This window comes from Rattus norvegicus, chromosome 7 (assembly GCF_036323735.1).
Source record: "Rattus norvegicus strain BN/NHsdMcwi chromosome 7, GRCr8, whole genome shotgun sequence".
NCBI classification, from domain to species: domain Eukaryota; kingdom Metazoa; phylum Chordata; class Mammalia; order Rodentia; family Muridae; genus Rattus; species Rattus norvegicus.
The window spans coordinates 39,999,100-40,020,751 of record NC_086025.1 but is presented as its reverse complement, the minus strand read 5'-3'; the positions used below and the strand labels follow the sequence as shown (position 1 = coordinate 40,020,751).

The 21,652-nt window shown below is 36.5% G+C and overlaps 1 long non-coding RNA gene across 1 annotated transcript; it reads left to right on the top strand.

The window, feature by feature from the left end:
* Positions 1–2,455: 2,455 nt before the first annotated feature.
* On the top strand, positions 2,456–20,148 carry LOC120093575 (uncharacterized). The gene is made up of 3 exons (XR_005486908.2): positions 2,456–3,211; positions 18,117–18,260; positions 19,780–20,148. It is a non-coding gene; the product is annotated as an uncharacterized LOC120093575 (long non-coding RNA).
* Positions 20,149–21,652: the final 1,504 nt, after the last annotated feature.

Here is a 21,652-nt window from a genome sequence, read left to right as displayed (position 1 = left end):
TATTTCTTGAGCCTTGAGGAGAGTTCCTATAGAATGGGATATTCTACTTCACTGCAGAACTTTCCGTGCTGTGCTTTAAAGATCTTCCCTAGAAGATAAAACATTTCTTCTCAGAGGAAACTGTTACATAACAGCATACTAAACTCACATGATGGAGGGAGACTATCATTATTTTGAAGGTTAAAAAAGATCCTATGTATTTTACGGAAACTACAATGAGGGACATTTCTCCACCTTGTAATATAAACTTAACCCATTATCATGACCTGACCTGTGTGCTAGTCATCAGTCAATGAAAAGTACAGTAAATCTGAAAAGTACATTACATTCATAACACTCTTTATAAGTTATAAAATAAATCTATTCTACTTGCAGTTTTGTTTTAAATGTTATGTGGCACAATCCACAGTTCATCTCTGCTTGAAGTCTATGACTGAGATGTCTGATTAAGTCACATCTTTGCTTAAAACTCCTCCAGGTTTTCATGCAGTCTAGAAAATGTATTCTCCTGCAGCATGACTAACAAGGTCTTCTGTGATCTTGCTGCCATCTTTAGACCTATCACCTGCTGCTCTAGCCTGGGGGCCCATTGTTCTTTTCTTTAATGGCCATATCCTCTATATCCTCTTTATAAAAATCTTTTATCTGTGTTGATAAATACCATTTTTTTCTCACTCTCTCTAGTGATCTCCCTATCTATCAAGTTCACCTTGAATTTCAGATATTTCAGGAGGACTTCAGGGCTCTGTGTTGAGTGACTTCTGTGGTTGTGCCCAGTATATCTATCTAGTGGCTGCCATGTTTCTAGTAATAACAATCACCATCATTTATTATAGCTGTGACTATGAGATTGTTTCGTAATTACACTATTATTACCAAATAACATAGGGAAGCAGTTTATTTCGTTCAAAGAATCTGGAACACAGGAGAATAGCAATGGTTTGTTTTTCCTTCGTTTTTTTTTTTTGTTTTTTTTAATTTAATTTTATTTTTTTTATTATTAACTTGAGTATTTCTTATATACATTTCGAGTGTTATTCCCTTTCCCAGTTTCCGGGCAAACATCCCCCTCCCCCCTCCCCTTTCTTATAGGTGTTCCCCTCCCCACCCTCCCCCCATTGTCCCCCTCCCCCCAACAGTCTAGTTCACTGGGGGTTCAGTCTTAGCAGGACCCAGGGCTTCCCCTTCCACTGGTGCTCTTACTAGGATATTCATTGCTACCTATGAGGTCAGAGTCCAGGGTCAGTCCATGTATAGTCTTTAGGTAGTGGCTTAGTCCCTGGAAGCTTTTTGTCATTCTTTCAAGGACAATAACAGTTCTAGATGCTTGGTATATATGAGTCGACAGAATGATAAATTTACCTGCCTAATGAATATTGTATTTTTTATAAAAGGATATTAAGTCATAACATGTTAGAAATGATACATGCTAAGTCAAAATTTTAGATGAGGTAGGCTAAAGAATGAAAGACCCAAACAGAGAGTATAGCCATCTGGTATTTGACAATGATTCCAAACACATATGGAAGGATAGACTTCATCTTTCTCCTACTGGGCTGGGGCGAATGAGAGATCCCTTATAGAATGAAATCAGATCATATATTTCACACCACACAAAGATCAATTCCAAATGCACCAAGTACTTCAGTGTGGGAGCTGAAACACTTAAATCACCAGAGGAGAGTATAGGCAGAATTCCACGAGCTACAAAGGAAAGAACGAACTTTCTAAACAGGACTTTATTCTAAGGCAAATACTTAAAATATGACTCCATAAAACAAGATAGCTTCCATATCCAGCAAAGGAAATAGTAAATCCTGTAAACAGGAAGACTATAGACTGGGAAAGAACCTTTGCCAGCTCTGTACCCAACAGAGAGTTAATATTTGGATATGCAAAGAACTCAAAAAAAAAAAAAACCTGAACAGCCAAAAACAAAATAACAAACAAAACCCAAAAAGAAAGACCAAAGTTTTAAAAAAGGGGGGGGGAAGGGGTTATGGGCTGGAGAAATGGTTCAGTGGTTAAGAGCACTGACTGTTCTTCCAGAGATCTTCTGTAATGGGATCTGATGCCCTCTTTTTGTGTGTTTGAAGAGGGCAACAGTGTACCCACATAAATGAAATAAATAAATCTTAAAAAAATGGGCTATGGATCTGAACAAAGAGTCCTAAGAAGAATAAAAATGGCTAAGAAATACCTTAACGTCTATGAAACATCTGTAGCAATTAGGAAAATTAAAATAAAAACAACTGGAAGGTTTTTATCTTGTCCTGATCAGATGGCTAAGAGGAAGAAACAACTCCCACAAATGCTGGTGAGGGTGTGAGAAGCAGGGGACTTCTCTTTCTTGATGAAACTCTAAACTCTATAACCACTCTTGGAATCTACATGAGTTCTTAGAATGTTAACATTGGATCCATTTTATGACTCAGGATAACACTTCTTGACATATGCCCAACTTCACGAATGCCTGCTCTATTCACTGCTAGTCTAGTCACGATAGGTCAGAAATGGATTTCCAGCAAAGGGTGAATATGCTGGTACATAAAACACATGATTTTGTTCAGAAATTTTAAAAAAAAGCATATGATAGGCAGGACAATGAATGATATTTGAAAATATAGAGTTAGATAACCTAGACCTAGAAATACAAACATCACATGTTCTATCTTTGTGAATCTTAGCTCTGAATTATGCGATTTGAGAATTTAATCAGGGGTAACTCTGTAGAAGTTAGTGAACTAGAAAAGGACCATGGGGGTAGAGGAGGAGAAGTAGCTGGAGAGAGGGGGACAGTAGGAGAAAATCATTATAAAAGGAGTATGAGATTTAACTTGGAGGACTTAGAAAGAAGAAAATTCAGAGGGAGAGAGAGAAAATATAATTTCATAAGGTTATTTTAAGACATAAATGTATGCATATATATCCATCTATGCATGTATGCATGAGTGTATTGTGTATGTGTTAAAGCTACATGTATAGAGTTTATATGGAATTGTCCTACAGACAGTGGTAATGTTACTTTCAAGAACCACAGACAACTTAATACTCCAGCTTCAGATAAGGGAATCTCTCTTCAAGTTGCTAGTCATACTTGAAAACAATTTAGGCTACTGCTACTGCCCTTGGTGGGCACCCAAACATTGAAGATAAGACCTTATTTCTGAAGACGTTGTAAACTTCATGAACAGGACTTGGAGAAATCCAGGTAGTGTTAATACCCTAAGCCTTCTCTTTCCAATCTAGTTCCCATTGCAGTGGAAGGTTCTATACAAACTGCTGGGTAAAAATGTAGCTGGTAGACTTTCTCAGATGTTAAGTCTGGGAACAACAACAGTGAGTAAGCAAAAAGTCTCACTAGTGGCGTTCATCCTTGAAGAGTAGCCATTGGCTGTCTATGATCACAGGCGAGAAACTGCCATCACCATTCTAAACCAGTATAGCTTCAAACCAGATCCTAAACATTTGTACTTATACCGTCGGTAAATGTAGCCATGGTCCTTCATCAAAGAAGCTTATTGTGATTCAAAGAATGCATGACTGTTGGATGCTTAGTCCCAAGAAATACAGGTACAATAGAACCTCTAAAACTAAGGATAGAGAACATTGTAGAAGATAGGACACAAAAATAATTTAAGAACTAGGGATCAATGATGCCTTGTGGAAGATAATTTCTTCTAGCCAGGACAGATATGCTCCATTCACAAAATCTCAACAACATGGCTGTCTAATCACAACCCATATACCAGTTGACATGCCCGCATAGACAGGAGGAATTTCACAAGACTCCATCTATATTTAAAAAGCTCCATAGACAGGAAGTTCTGTGTTAATATTTTTGGGATGGGTGGGTGGCTCCATCTCTCAACCTGAGGCTGTGCCTTATTTCTGGATATGGTCTCTACAGGTTCTCTCTCCCTTTTGTTGGATATTTCAGCTAATGTCATCCCTATTATGTCCTGGGAGCTTCTTGCTTTTCTGGCATCTGGGACTTTCTAGTGGCTACTCCCAGTCTCCCATACCCCACTGCTATACACCTCTGTTTAATTTCCTGACCCGTTGTACTTCTTCCACACCTACCTGATCCTGTCCCCCCTTTTCCCTCCCTCTCTCTCTTTCCCTCTCCAAGTCCCTCTCTCACTCCAGAGACTGCCCCACTTAGGCATCCATCCCATCTGCAGACACCAAAACCAGACACTATTGCTGATACTAAGAAGTACTTGCTGACAGGAGCTTGGCATGGCTGTCCCCTGACAGGCTCTTCCAGAGCCAGACGAATACATGTTGCAATAATAATAAAAAAATAGGCACAAACCATTCTCGCAGGTCACTGCTTCACACTTGGCCCCTGGTACTCTCAGACCCAGGGAGTCACTCTCTAGAATTAGTTCTAGCACCATAGGGCCATATAGAACTAACATTAATTTATCTCAGTGGCAGCTGGCTTCAGTGTGACACCAGGCCACATTAGCCGAGCTATTTCTAGCTCCAGTGGTCTCTTTGCTCCCATTACCTGTCACCCTGACCAGCCCTGACCAACTGAAAACTCTCTGGTTCCAGCCACCCACCAGGTAAAATCAAGACTGAACAAATTGTAACCCAGCAATCTGATTTACATGTTAAATTCTCAATCCACAATACATCCACAGAATAAATCCACTGCTCATAAATAAAGATAGAAACCCCTGCCTAAGCAAGATAAAAATTGACCTAGACCACCTGGATCAGAATTATCTTCCTCCAGTTTCTCCATCTTGGTTCTTTTTCGCTCTTCCTCCTCCTCTCTCCTTCCTAGATTTTTCCCTTCCTACCCTTCCTACTTATCCAATGATAGACTGGACCTGCCTTGCTGTACAATGACATCATCCTACAAATATAGATGCGGATGTTTGAAGCCAATCATCAGACTGAGCCCTGGGACCCCATTGGAGGAGTTAGGGGAAGGACTGAAGGAGCTGAAAGAGTTTGCAACCTCATAGGAAGAACGACAATATCAATCAACCAGATCCCCCAGACAGAATTCCTCGGGACCAAACCCCCAACCAAAGAGTACACAAGGAGGGGCCCATGACTCCAGTTGCATATGTAACAGAGGATGACGTTATCTGACCTCAATGGGAGGGGAGGCCCTTGGTCCTGTGGAGGCTTGATGCTCCAGCATAGAGGAAGGCTAGGCTGTGAGGCAGAGTAGGGGTGGGGTGGATGGGGGAAATCACCCTCATAGAAGCAGGGGGAAGGAAGAATGGGATAGGGGGTTTCTAGAGGGGAAACCAGGAAGTGGGATAATATTTGAAATGTAAATAAATAAAATAACCAATAAGAAGAAACAAAGAAAAACTACATAGAGTCAATGGCTGCTCATCTCAAGGTTTGAGATTCCTGATAGGTTATCTCATGAATTTAGGTCATGAATTTAACAGGGAGACGGGCAGAGTGAATATTTGGAAGGGGAAAGCAAGGGGCAGGAAATTATGTAAATATAGTGTATGCATGTGTGAAAGTCTCTCCCAAATGAAAACACAGCTTTATACAAAGCAAAGTGGGTTAGGAGAAAAGATTGCTGAGCATGAAGGAGTGTACTTGGCTAAGATGGATACTCCGGGTGGAGGGGAAAGTAATATTTCTCTGGCAGGATGCCTCATCCTACTAAGTAGGAAAGAACACAAATATGACGGAAGAATCGGTCAGTCCTGCATCTGCCAGCTTTGCAAAGGGCCTTTGCCTTCTTTTCTCAAAGTTCCAGCAACTTGTTTCCCCACTCAATTAGGATTTCCCCAGCAATTTTATGTTTTTAAAATTCTATGTCATTTGAAATTCTTTTCTTTTTTGTGTATTAGTTATGTTATTTATTTACAGTTCAAATGTTGTCCCACTTCCTGGTCTCCCCTCTGAAAATCCCCATCTTCCCTCCCCCTTGTCTCCAAGAGGGTTTTCCTCCACCTACCCACCTACTCCTGCCTCACTGCAGTAGCATCTCTCTACGCTGGGGTATCAAGCGCCCACAGGACCAAGGGCCTCCCCTCCCATTGATGCCAGATAGGACCAGTCTCTGCTACATCTGTGGTGGAGCTATGGGGTCCCTCCAAGTGTATGTAAGTCCATTTGGTTGGAGATTTCCTGGGAACTCTGTGGAAGAGGTCTTACTGGTTGATATTGATCTTCCTATGGGGTTGCAATTTTCTATTTCTTCAAATGTCTGTTAGGAGTCAGATGGATTCATGAGAATTTATTCATTTGGGTTGTGATTCATTTTGATAACTTTTCATTGAATTTCTCCAACACCTTTATCTTTGCTCTGTCATTTGACATCCTCCAGTCTGCTTCCTGTTTGACATGTCTTCTGTTTAAGAAATACACTATGCTCTTATCTCAGTGCAACCACATTTTGATCTGCCTTCTTGGGCTTCATGTGATCTGCGAATTTTTTCTTACCTTCTTATATACATGCTTTTCTATTTTTCTCTCTCTCTTTTCTGCCACTTGCTTTTTTTCTTCTTTTAAATGTTTCTATACCATGAGAGATTGTAACTCACATCCACAGTATAAGTTCACGTCTATCATATAATTTTACCTTTTTTTCCCATTTTGCTTCCCTATAATCCCCCTTCCAACAGTGAGAAACCCCTTCCTTTTATTCATTTGCTCAATATAGTAAATATGCAAAACTTATTCACATTTCAGGAATGTAACATAAACTCTCTTACGTAGTATAAGAATAAGATGTGCTCCTATGTGCTGATCCTCCTGAGATTAACCCTAGAGTGTTTGTATTAGCCTAAATATTAGCACATCTATGCCACTACAACCCATGCCACTTCATACTGTTCAATGTTTGAGTAGCAAGCTCTGGCTAGCATTCCTCAGTAGCAAAGGATAGCACTAAGCAATGAGACAAAGAGAGATTCCTTGAGACAACCGCATTTAAAGTGAAGCAATTTGTAGCAGACACATGTAGCTTAACAGCTTGTCTTTGCATAGTCCCTTATCACTGGAGAGGCTGTTCCACCAGTGGAACAAATACCCCAACAGGCCTGTGGCTAAGAGCTTACCACAATCAAATTACTATACATTCATTGACACATGCCAAGTGGTTGAAACCTTAATAATACGAATATTTTTTCCATTGAGAAGTTTTTAACGACATTTGTATTTTCACAGGAATTCAATTTCTCCTGTCTTAAAAAAGACCATTACACATTTTAAAGCTAATTAAAATGAGAAAAAAGCAAGTATTACACCCCATTGGAAGGGGCTGATATGACTCCTATCAAGTCTGATGCTGGAACTATGCTATGAATTAATATACATCCTTTCAGTCCTACCTCAATGGATGAAGATATATATATCTTGATATATATTATCCTCAATATATAAATATATACATTTATACACACACATATATAAATAATATATATATATATAAATGATATATATATATATAAATAATCCTTGAGAATGGCTCATGGATGCAAAATTTTCTATTTGTACTTTGTTATGAAATAGATCAGTTCATAAAGTAGAAAAGTTTAAAATTGCTATATTTTAATTTAACCATTATTTCAGAAACTACTTTTTATAGAAAATATGAAATATGAAATCAAGGACATTTCTGAACCTCAGTCATGGCCACCAGAGAATGCTTAAGGTACTGAGGAAGACATTGGAAGAATGCGAAGGTCAGCAGCACTGAATCTGCTCTGTAAATACTGACCCTATTTGCCTGTATAATTTAGTGGTCTTTCTTGTCAAAGTTCACTCTGTTTTCACTCTTGAATTCTCCAACTTTCCACTATCCACCCCCTGGCATCCCCCCAAATTCCCTTCATTCTAATTACTCCAGCAGAACTCATTTTTTCCTCCACTTTCTCCAGACATTTTGTGGAATAGAAAGAACTTGATTATTGGGTCGGAACCATATCCTTGCCTATCTCCTCTGAGTACTTCACCCTTGCCTTGGCTGGCATGCACATATACCTGCACAATACTTCTTTGTGTACACAAACGGATGCAATTGTTATGTCTTTCCTGGTCCCATCAATTATATCCCCCCCCACAAAGGCCTAATTTTTTTTTCTAAACTGACTAAGCCAATCAACATGTCCAACAGTTAAGGGATGTGATCTCATAATTCTGTCCTATTTGCTAAAACAGGCAATGGGTTTCCTGACATTTGATAAATTTCAAGTTACATTTCCTTTGAAATCTCCTGCTACTCTTTAAGGGAGATATCTGTGAAATCTCTTGGCTTTCAACCTGCTCCCCCACACGAATTGGAACTTGTCAGCCTCTCTATAATCTTTCAACTACACTTTGATCATGCCTTCTTTACTTCATGCAATACCATCAGATGAATACACAAATGTTTTCCCTGTAATTCATAAGGTAATTTTTGTATACCTTTGGTATGTCATTGAGATCTTTTTATTTAGGACATTTTAAGGAAAATAGTCTGCAAATGGCAAGTGCTTGCATCAGAATTGTAAAAAAATGTTAAATTATCACTATGCAAAAGAGATAGGACTAAGAAACGGCAGCAAGAAATATGATATACAGGCAAACAAAAACATCCTTTGTGCTGTTAGCTCTTTGATTAGATTATACTAAAAGTTGGAAAGAGGTCATCTTTACTTATTACTATTCATGGCTTTATAGATTTGCAGGAAAGAATACTGAAGAATTCTTAGGCTTATTTGTGGAAACTGTATTTTTTTCATTGAATTTAAACTAATGTATGTTGTTCAGAAGCCAACACGCTTTGAAGCTTTTACTTAGATTTAAGCTTATGTAACTTTTAATTGGTAGCATATGTTCTCTGGATGTCCATGTAGATGACTTGTACAAGGTTTACTTCTGAATAAAGGTATAGAGACTGGTTAAGCTACTTTTTATCTGTTTATATTGTTTAACTTTATAATATCTAAAATTTACTGAGGTTGTATGATTACCATACTGCTCAAAACCTATAAAGATATAGGTAAGCATATATCTACCCAGATGCATTTGCAAAGAGAAGAAATAAAAGAACAAGAAGAGAACAGAGGAAAGAGGCATGCTAGTGACGAGAGGTATTTGTGAAATCACATATATGTGCCTATATTTCCTACAGTGAATCCACATATGTTAGAGTAGTCACAGATATAACTGTATCTTTATACTTTCCTCTCCACATCTTCATATCCGTTTTATGGTAAAATTGTGTTTGTAAAATAATGCTTTTTTTATTTCTATAAATTCGCATTTCATTCCACCCAAAATAGAAATGATTAAAACCAGAATGCTAATAATCATACTGAAATATATACACAGATACATTAACTGAAATGTTAACATTACAAGCCCTTTACATTGCAAATGAATATTAAAATCCATAATACTCTTGATATGTGCAACATAGGGATGAGATACCTTACTGGTGGTAATTACTTATTTAACTTTTCCAGCTGGGTTTTCTTGCTAGAAGAGATATTCAGTGTCCTGAGTAACTTAAACTGAATTAACAGCGTAAGATTTTGAAACTTTTTTTGGTTTTATTAATTGTAGTTACTTTCCTGTGATGTGGTCTTATGCTTTATGTGGAAATAATAACCTTAAGTATTATTTGGAAAGCATAACAGTAAGATTTATTCCCATGAAGAAGATAGATGAGAGATCAAAATACTAAATTATTTAGTAAAATAGCTTATTCAAGGGGCGGCCCTCATCTTTCTATTTTTGGCCCTTAACAAACCTTTTCTGCTTGTTGGTAGCTCCCACTTGAATTTGCTCCTACAGAATGTCACTTAAATCTCTACTCTCATCTGGCTGTATTAAGAAGTTGTGATCCTTACATGCATGTGAGCAAACAGAAAAATATTTATTTCTGAACCCATTCTAGCACAAATGATTTATTGATAATATAAATATGGATATTTCAGTTTTGGTAAATTAAATAGACACTGTCAGCCTTGAGAAGAGTATAAGGAAAGCCTTTGTTGAAAAGCACATAGAAGAAAGAATGTCTATTTAAACTGGACGATTTAGCCATCAGCCTAAAACAGATTCATTGCTACAGGTTTTATTCTGATAGCATTTCGTTGCACATGAAATAGTGGATGTCACAAAAATAAATAATAGTATGCTTGTTTGCTGAGAGTTTTATTTTAAGACTTGAGAAAACAGTTTTTGACGTAGCTTCATGTTGGTGAATGGATTTCTTTTAGCTTTTTCCACACAAATAAAAAACATTTTTAAAATGCTTAGGCAAATAAAGTCTTTAAATAACAAGCAGAGTTTCAGATGAGTTACTTTTTAAATTATTCAACAATCTTCAAGTTTTTTGTCAGGATAGGTCTAAACATAATTATAAGAAAAATATGCATAATGCCTCTCCTATGATACCTACAAGCTAAGTATAGACCAACTTTTCTGAGTCCTTGTCTTTTAGTTTTGTTTTTGATGTTATTCTCATTGTTCCTCCTGCATTATTTAAATATACAACTACACTCATTTATTGTAGAATCAGAAGAAACAAAGTGAATGGAAACCTGTAACTAAAAGAAAATTATTGTTATTCCTTTTAATATTTCTGGTGAGCAAAGACTGAAAAATAACGTTTTTTTCTTCATCAAAAATAAGAATTGGGTGTTTTAAAAATGTTTAATAATCTTAAAATATTAACTAGATAATGTAAGAGGTAAGATGACAATGGGTACATGGATACAGAGAGATTTTGTCTGCATATGCATACATGTGTGTGGTTCTAATGCTCAGTACCTATGTCAAAAGGGCTATGCCTTTCTCTGACATCCACTGTCTTTCTCAGTACTATAGATTTCTTTCCTTCTTCTCCTCCCCTCCTTTCCTTCCCCTCTCTTCTCCTTCTCTCCCCTCTCTTTCCCTCCCCTCCGTCTTCCCTTCCCCTCCTGTTTCTCCTCCCATGCTTTCCCTTTCCACTCCTCCCCTCCCCCTTTTCCTCCCTTCACCTCTCTCCCTTTATTTCCCTCTGCTCCCCTACCCTCTTCTCCCCTTCCTTCCCCTTTCTTCTCTTCCCCTCTCCTTCCTTCTCTCCTTTCTTCTTTTCTCAAGGATGACTCAGATAAAACAATGAAAGGTAAAACACAGAAAGAAAATTTGAAAAGTGAAGGATGACAGAAAATGTCATGGCCTTAAACAATGAGCTTCTAGATAAAGTGTTGGATTGAAGATGCTCTGTGTTTTTGATTAATTTCTTTTTCCATGCTTTTTTCTCAACTTGAAGATTGTCTGACTGTATGCAAAGAAACTGCCAAGCAAGGATTATCTGACAGTAGAGAATTTAGTATCTGGAAGATATTTTTAAAAACACAAAACCTGAGGCAATGCAATATCCTCTCATCTAATAATTACGTCTGGTCATAATCAGTCTGTGCGATTCCTGTTTCATGTCTCTCTTGTGATTTATCTCAGTGGCCATTGTTGGTGCAGCAATAGCATTTAGCTGAATATTTTCCCACTATATATAAGCACTACACCCTGCAAAGGTGTTCTGTATTTAAATTATCTTCGTAATTTCCTTGGCTGTAAGTGATGTTGAAAATGGTGCCTAAGATTTCGGTTTAAATCTTAAACTCTCATTTGTCTTAACTCTATCACCTAGGTATGTCTCTTATATGTGGTAGCAGACATTGGGCAAGAAAGAAATATCACTTTTCCAGATCATTTCATTGTAGCTAGCCCTCCTCCTGTCTCTTAAGATCACAGTTACGTCATAAACATGCTCCTGATGATGACAGTCTCATGCTCCTTAACGTATTCCAATGTCATTGTAAAAATCTAGTTTTTTTTTTCTACAAATATTGCAAGGTGGTACAAAAGAGGGAAGACTGCCTCATTGTATCAGTGACACATTTGTAATGCATTTGACATTCTCCTTGGATATTCTCAACAGCTGCTTGTTTCTGTATTATGCTTAATACGAAAGCACATTGATTGAGTTTGGCTTCACAGCAGGGTGTTTTACTGTGTGCAAGCTACAAAACATACAAGGAACATATTGCAAATTACTCAAAGCTTTGTGCATTCATAAAGCAGTAGAGTTCTGTTTTCCTTTCTTTTGTTTTGTGGGTTTTTGTTTTCCTTTGCTTTTTAGAAGGAAACACTTTTATTCTCTCCTTACAGAGCTTTGTGATTCTTGTATGGGGATGAAGATGTGTTTTATGTCTTTAAATTTTACTCAATTGTATCCTCAGCTTAGGTTTAGATACAGTTTGCATGCATTTAATATCACGGATCTTGATCTAGTCAATGTTTTTCCCTAAACTTAAAGGAAATAGTTGAAAGGAAAAACCCAGAATAAAATATCTTAGGAAGATTTAGACTTGGTCTGGCTATGTTTAGATTTCTTCCAAAGTTTGGCTCAGCTTGGAGCTTTATTGGCAGTCTCATTCAGAACTGTGGCTTTATCCTATTTTTTTCATTTGGCTAATATGATTTGTTAAAACATTCTCTGTTTATTTCTTCTTGCTTAACATTTTTCCACACAGCAGGCATAATGAATTTTTGTTTATGATGGGCAGTGCTGCCTGAATTATGGTATGGAATCTGGGTTCGGTTTCTTTACAAAGGTATTTTATTGCTCTTTTAGGGAATTTATGCTGCTTCTGGTATTCTATCTCATAAGTTTCTCTGAAGTTGGTTGCTAAGGAGGAATTATTTCTAAGAAAAACTAGGCTGTATCTTGTAGTAAATAACCACCACAATTTATTAAAATTAGATTTACCAGATTTCTTGGTATAAGTGTTATCATATTTCCTTCTAACGTATTTTTGCATTTGAATTATGTACAATTCAACAAATACTGTATCTTTTAAAGTTAAGACCCTCAAAGCTCTTTAAAATTCCATATGCATAGGGGGCTATTGATGCTGATCAACTGCAGAAAACATGTATTAAGATATATTCTCCCTCAAGAACTAAAGAGATCATGTTTCTGCCTACAAAGAATACCACTGTGGGCTGTGTTCTGAAATGAAAGTAGCTGAAGAAATGACTAAACCTCCTTGAGATGCCTCACTGTCAACTTAAATCGCATAAAATAAATGTCTAAAGAAACCAAACCACAGTTTCCGGGTTAATGCGAAAATTTACCACCATCTACATAAACTGACTTGACAGGTTAGAACTGTTGTTTGAGAAGAAGATTCATTAATTCAGTCACGTGCTCATTCATTGTTGAAAGCACATTGTGTTTTTACCAACGAATGTTAAAAGGCAATAGTTTGGGGTCACTAGTTGCACCTGTGATGTTAAAAAGTTTTTAAAGAACTTCCAATGACTGAAGTCCTTGAAGTTGACTTACTGGTGACAAGGACATCCAAGTGGCTGCTGTTCCACATAATATAGAACACAGAAATTGAACAAGGCCGACCTGATTTGGAGAAATAAAAACAGTTTTACTTCTAACAAAGTTGCTAAATCTATGCTGAATCTTGGCTTTCTCATCTGTGAAATAAAATTAGGCATGCGTGGTTGAATGACTGTTGTACAGAATATGTACAAGGAGTATAAAATGATTAGACTTACAAGATGTGTGTTTGAGAGAGGATAGCTGGTTGTGCCTTTTTATTACTATACGTGCATGGTTAATTTTGCATTAAGACAGGATGTTTTAAATATAAAGATGGCCAGTTATTACATATTTCTGTAAATGTACACATTATACTTAATTATATAACATAAGAACAATAAATGTAGAACTGGTATTTTAAAGGGCAATGCTGATATGATAAGTGTAGCTCCTTTTAAATTTTGGAACATGTGGTTCATGATCAAAAAGCCTGAAGAGAATTTTAGCGAAGAAAACAGAAAGTAGTCGAAATGAAGAAATGTAAGCTAACTGTAAACAATGTCTCCGTGTATTTGTGTCTTGGTGAGTCGAGGGTTGTCATGCTAGGGCTTCCTGTCTAGTAATTAAGAGCTTGACTTCTAGATATGATCCAGTATTCATTCTGGACTCTCAAAAGTTTTCTTCTATGTTCTTGTCTTGTATTATAAAATTAGCCTTACTGTAATGCCTGAAAAAGTGCACCCTCTCTTTCATGTTAATAAAGAAGAATGTTTAGACCTCTAACTATACATATTAAGTAGCCAGTTAATCCAGCTAATACTTTATGCCAAGAGAACAGCAAAATTTATATATTGTGCTGGAAGACATTTTCCTCATGTACATGAGACTTCAGCATCCTAGAGTGGTGTTGAGAATAAAGATTAAACCAGAAATTTACAATAGTGTATCATATTCATGTTTTCTTATGAATTTAAAAATAATTTTAACATAAAACAACTCTATAATCTCTATAGGGGATACAGGGTATTCACGATGATTAAGGTGATTACCCTAAAACAGCTTTTATTTGATGTTTTCTGTTGTCTGAAACACTTCAGTGCTGTAGGTTTGATCGACTTTCTCTTATTATCACTTTCATAATTCAAAAATCTATATATAAAAATTTAAAAATATTTTACAACCAACTTGATAGAAAAGCCCAGTGTTGCCAAAATTAAAGGATTATAAGTTTGATCTAGATAATATAAGAATAGTCTTTTCTGTATTCTTAGTATAAATGGTTATACATGTTTTAAGTCAGTGCACATTAGGCTCTGATGTAATGAAAAAAGGTCGTCAAATCTCACAGCACAATAGCAAGTCCAGTGTGTTTCCATAAAATGTCAAGACAGTAGGTTTCTGGTATATCATCCATTTCAATTGCTGGTTACACTCATGACAGAGAGGTAGAGGGCCTTCTGAAGAATTTTGCATTGAAAATGAATAATTGGGAGCTCAACATATGGCTAAGTGCTTAGGAATATTTCTTGATCTTTCGGAGGACCCAAAATTTGTTCTCTAGACCCATTTTGGACAGCTCACAATTTCCTAATACTCAGCTCCAAAATCTGATTCTCTCTTCTGATCTCTGGAGGTACCTATACTCATGTTTACACATGAACACATCACACACACGCACATATACACAAACACACACACACACACACACACACACACCACACAAGAAAGAGTCACAAAGACTTACACAGAACCAAAGACACATAAATAATAAAATAAATATTAAAAATAAGACGTGAATTGGTATCAATGCCACTAGCCACAAGAACTGCTCCCATGCCTCCTTCCAAGCCACACGCAGCACAATCCTCCTGCTCTTGATGGGAGAGAAAACTGGAAATATCTGGTAAATGATTACCATATTATGAGTTACTGAAGAAATACTATTATGGTAATTGCAGGGTTCAGGCTCAAAAACCCGCCTGTGGCCTTTGCAGGACATATCATATATACCATGTTGTTTTTCTATAGTCTAAAATGATTTTGGATGCCAACAAGTCAATTAAGAATTAGTAGTATAGTGAACTCTAGTTTCCGAAGAAGCATGAGATATGATCCCTACTTTTATAGCTCATAGTCAAATGAGGAAGACCACATAATAGCATAAAGATTTTCAGTGCATACACCACATATTCCATTGCTGATTTGATGAGTGTGACTGCGGCATAGAAAAAAAGAGGAGCAGCTATGACAAGACCAAATATGATGGTTTCAGACAGAAGTAACATTGGTGATGGGAACTGATACACGGTTGATTATAGACATTGAAATTATGATGGGCATTTCTCATCACTTAAAATAAGTGTATGCTGCTTACATCTCTAATTCTTAGAGAATCTGCCCATTACTGTTAGTTGAAAATAGAATACTTTTGTAACTGTTGCTGTTGTTTATTCTTTGAGACTTTCATACACACATAAGTATGTGAACCAAGTTCAGCCCCCATTCTCACTCCCATTCTTTCCCTATTCATCATCCTTACCAATTTCTTTTTTTGACTTCATGTGCTCCCTATTTTAAGCTCATTGAGTGCACTTAGTGTTGCTTGTGGATATATGGATATAGTAGCAACTACTGGAGCATCTGGAGCCTCTTAGTGGACTCATCCTTGAAATAAATGGACTCCCTCTCCCCCAGCAGCCATTATTTGCCAATAGCTCCCCAATTAGGCATAGGGCTTCATGAGCTCCTCGCTCATACTTACTGCCTATTGCTGAATTGATCCTATGCAGGTCTTGTGTATGCATTCACAGATGCTGTGAGTTATTATGTACAGTGGCCCTGTTGTATCTGACATGGTGGGATGTGAATGTCTTGGATACAGTAAACTTCTTATTGGTTGTGTCATAGAGAATAAATAAAAACTGAGTCTGACAATAAAACCTTCATGCTCCATTGTGACAGGTTTTCAGAAGATGTAATGAGGAGTTTTAAATGACATCCCATGGGCAACAGAAGCAGTTACTTGTCTTAAAGGGTGGCATGAACCATTTTATATTTAAAAATAATAAAAAATAATGCTTGCGAATTTCTCAAACAATAAATAAAAATATACTTTAAAACCCAAACACCCTTCTGGGCATGGTCGTACATGCCTTTTATTGCAGAACATGGGAGACAGGGGTAGGCAGATCTCTGTGAGTTCGAAGCCAGCCTGGTGAACAAAGCAAGTCCAAAACATTCAGAGGTTGTTACACAAAGAAATCCCATCTCAGAAAGCTGAGAAATCAACCAACCAACCAACCAAACAAACAACCAAACAACCAAACAACCAACCAAATAATCAGCCAAACAAACAAACAAACAAACAAACAGCCAATCCATAACCAAACAACCAAACCATATGTTTCTAAGTGCTGGGGGGGAAAAAGCTCAATCAGTAAAGTATGGCCTCGTTTCAAAAGAATGAGGACCAGTCTAAAACACTGCATGTGGTAGCAGACTTAGAATTCTAGCCTGAGTCGGCAGAGGCACTGCTAGCTTACAGTCTGTCAGCATAGACAACTTTGTAAATGCTAGTCCAATGAGATAGCTATTTCAGAAAGATAAGGCACATAGCATCTGATGAATGACACTTGAGCAACTACACCCTAGATTGTTCCCTGACCTTCATTTGCACTGCAAATATTGGTACAAACATCAGCACGCACATTATACATACATACATACATATACATATACACATATACATATTCACACACTCGTGCACACATATACGATATGCATTCTGCAAACAAAGGATGAGATATAGGAATGTCAAGCTCATCAGGAAGAATATTGATAAAAAAAATCAATAAAGCTCTTCTGGTTCAGCATTTGACCTTTGTAGTAATATATTTTCAATACTGAGTTTATAATCTATATTAAGTCTAGCTGGGAACTCTGATATTAAACATCTTTGTTCTTGTTTGAATAAATGGTTAGGGAGAACTGGTCCTCATGTTTGTGCCGAGGTTTAACTTCCACTTTCCCTTGTGGTCTAATCTTACGTCATGTGCATTTTATCAGAGATATTGTACAATACGATGCTTGGAAAATGTAAGTAGAATATGATAGATGAACTTTGCACACAAAGTTGTACAAACACCTCCTCAGAAACACACCTGCACTTGCGTCAACCCCTGTGAAATTGCAGGAGAATCTGTTAGATGGGAAAAACATGAAAAAAAATGAAACCATTTACATTTGTAGAGGAAACACTTCATTAAGAAAAATATGTGGAAAATTTAAAAATATTGAAGTCTGTTTCTAAGCTCTATTTTGCACATCTTAAATTACTGTAGAATTTGAAAAATATATTTTAACAGAATTATATAGTTCTAAGTTTTTTAAACTTTCAAAATAAGAGTCAGCTTATTTGTTTTTGACAATACATAAAATTTAAAGCACTTTTCTATAGTTACCTCCTAATTTGTACTTTTTTCTAAAAGAAATAAATACAGTCCTCTGTATTAGTTTCCATTACTATTGCTGAAAATTATTAATTGAAAATTAATATCATATCGTTCTGGAGGTTAACAAGCCAAAATCACTTGTTTTCTTTTGGGATATGAGTCTCATCACATTCCTTACCACCTAAAAATTAAAAAAAAATCTTTAGTTTCTGGTTGAAGGGTAGATTTATATATCCTAACCAGGGGTAGACGTGACCACTTAACTCTATCTTAGACAGAAGAAAGGAATGTCAACTAGGTTAAGGATCAGTGCATGAAAGTCTCCTAAAGCAAATATCCGTTTCCTCTCCTTCTCCCAGGCCAAGGCTAAAAATCTTGACCTCTGTGGAAACTTCTTTGATGATCCTACAGATATGAGATGATGGAATCACCACTCCAAGAAGAAACTTCAGGAAACCTAAATCATTCATAGAAGTCATGAATAAACTTCACTTCTATAAGATGTGAGACAATATGTATTTGAAGCTTCTTTGCTCTGACAGTAATTATGACTCTGTCTATTAAAAAGAATGTCCACCAGGATCAGAACTCTCTGATGTTGTTTTTCCAGCTTTGTCTCTGAAAAGGGAGTTTTCATCCCTATGCCATCCTTTATTATTTAGTGTAGTCTATTCCTCTCTAAAAATGTCATAGGGCCCACAGTTGTTGGCGAATGCTTGCTTCTTGATTACTCAGAAAGCAGGCTTGGCCCTGTCTTTGTGGATCAAAATTAAATTGAAATTGTATCCAACTATCTTGTGAGCAATCTCTGCAATTAAATTGTTTGACTTTATACAGGGGCAGACAACAATGATTTTGTATCTTCAGCTAGGAACATTTTTGCCAACCTTGCAATGCAAATTTATTATAAAAAATATTGTTGCTACAAGACTGCAATAAATGCTTCTTGGACAGACCTCAAAACAATTTCCTTACCTATAAAAGCGGTGTTATAAGTCAGTTGCCATATGGTTGCTATGATGATTAGGTGGTGTAGTATACGCACAGCATCTGGTGCATTGGCCGGGCATGAGACTTGCTTGAGATGCTTTTTCTCCCTTAAGAACTTTAATTCCTGCTTTCTTCCTTTGTCCTGATTGTGTCCACCCAGGATCACAATTTGCCTCCACACTTGGTGGTAACGATTTTATGTGTGCATTACTTTTCTCTTTCCATTCATGGTTCAAACTTCTGGACACCGCTACTCTATACACTTCTTATTAGCCTCACTGCATTTGGACAGAGAAGGTGTTCAATATAAATGTTGTAAAATGGTTGAGTTCTCTCTACATGTGTTCTATTATGTTCCATTAGTGTCAGCTCTAAGCTCATGTCTACGCAAAAGAAATAAAAATGCTTTGGCCAGTATATGAGCCAGTGCATAAAATATACTGTCAACTTGGCTTTTTAACACTAACGTATGCAGCCATTACTTTACTTAGGAATAGAGTATTATAGACTCTTAGTGTCAATTTAAAATGTATGTTGTGGAGGGCTGATTGAGGTGTTAGATGAATGTGTAGAGAAATTCTGTAAACATCACTGAGTTAATTGGCTATCATTAACACAATTGCACATGCATGCACAGACATAAGAGCCATATAAAATTAGCCACAATTTGACATGGTATTTTCCTACTGTTCTTGTTCTATGTATGACAAAGAATTCACTCTCTCTTAAAACATTCTTTATAACAGCACTAATCTGTATCAGTTCAACCAAGATGTGGTGCTGGAGTTGAACTAGTAAAGAATTTCTGAAAAGTAGTTAAATCAATGGAAAATGATAGAAAGAGTACAAATGTAGAGTTGAGATCATCCTTCCAAGACAACTGTGCCATAAATGATAACATAGACCATGTTGTCAAGCCACTGAGGTTCCTCTGTGGTATTCCTCCTTACTGTGTGAGACAGCTATGCCTGAGTTCGTTTAAGAATCATAACCTGGTTATTAACTCTCTACTCATTCCTGACTCTGCATTAGGTGCTCAAAAAAGAGAGACAGACAGACAGACAGGAAGGAAGGAAGGAAGGAAGGAAGGAAGGAAGGAAGGAAGGAAGCAAGAAAGCAAGAAAGCAAGAAAGCAAGAAAGCAAGAAAGCAAGAAAGCAAGAAAGCAAGAAAGCAAGAAAGCAAGAAAGCAAGAAAGCAAGAAAGCAAGAAAGAAAGAAAGAAAGAAAGAAAGAAAGAAAGAAAGAAAGAAATCAAGAGTATATGAAAACATTTGGATATAGTTCTTACACCTAAGGGAATACCACAGTAGACACCAATAGCAAGATGTGTAGAGCACAGTACAGTGAAATTCTCCAAGGAAAAATGTAAACAATAAACTGGGAAGATGGATAAAAGGTAACACGAATAAATGGGATGGATTTTTCACTAAGAGTGTAGTGAAGGATCTCATTGAGAAAATGGGATTTGGCAATGAGTCTCAATAAAGAATGGCTCTGCAAAAATGAGAGAAAGCTTCTAAAAAGTGGATAACAGGTGTGAATATTTTTAAAGGGTGAAGAAAGACAGGAGGTTTATAGGCTACTTAGGCATCTCCAGGATTTTTCATTTCACTCTGAGTGATTTGCAAAGCATTGAAATGTTTTGAGCAGAATAGTGACCTCTTGCAATTTGTGTTTTTGTCATACTGCTCTATTTGAAAGCAGAAACGGTGAGATAAGAAATAAAAGAGCAGTTAGGACTTTAGCCAAATAAAATAATTCAGAGTTTATGATGGAGATTGGTTAGTTTGTAGTAATTGTTGATAATAACAATAAGTCAGTAAGTTTGGAAAGAACCAATAAGCTTTTTGTTTGATGCACTGTAATAAACCAGAAAATATAGGCAAGGAAAAATCAGTGTTGTATAGTTTGATTTGCAATAGAGTCATTTTTGAACTACAGACAAAATTCCGTAGAACAAAATCTTAGTACAAGAGAGTAGGAAATAGTTTTCTAAGTTAAAAAAAAGCTTTATACCTAAGATAATGAGTTAAATGCAGAAGCCAAGGGTCAAGATAGAGCTATCAACAATAAAACCAGTCAAGATGATGTTAATGCTTAAATCCATCAGATTAGATGAGAACAGCAACTGTGTATATGTGGTAGAAAATTCCAGATCCTGAAAAGTATGCGATAGGAAGAATGAATTCAATGATTAACCTTGTTAAAAGTACTTTACAAGTGTAACCACTCAGGACACTGTTAGTACATGATAACAGCTCAGAAAATATCACACGTGAGTATTTTTCTTTAGGTATTATAAATTGAGAAAGACTTGCTCACATGTTATGTACCCCAAATTAATATCCTTTGATGCAAAGGAAATATTTTCTGCAGTTCTATTACATAATAAAAATAGGTGAAAAGTATTGGAATTGAAATTGAAGTCTAATATTTGTCCTAATATTTTCCCCAGTAGAATTCAGTGTTTGTATTGTTGCTTGTTCTGTTATTCATGCTGACTTGTTACACACATTCAATTTAATGTATCTCCATAAATTATGGTTTGTATGTGGTTTACTGAACAGAATATGAGAAGTTTTATATTTGTAGATTCAGTGGAGAGCACACCCAAGTAAGAAATACTAATCAAATAATGTGGAGGATGTCCATGAGTTGAATGAGTATAAATAAGTTTACTTTTGCTAGGCACAGAATTAAGTCACCTATGTAGATTTACCTTCAATAAAAGTTTAGCTAGATGATAATTAATAATTCTATTCAAAAGAATGAAAAGTTTACATACTGAGTTTAATAAATTGCATGAGAGCAAGCATGAGGTTTGCTTTAGTGCTTTGAATACATCCCAGAAATATTTTAAAATGCATACATTCCTTATTCGTTCAAGAAATTTCCTGCCAATGA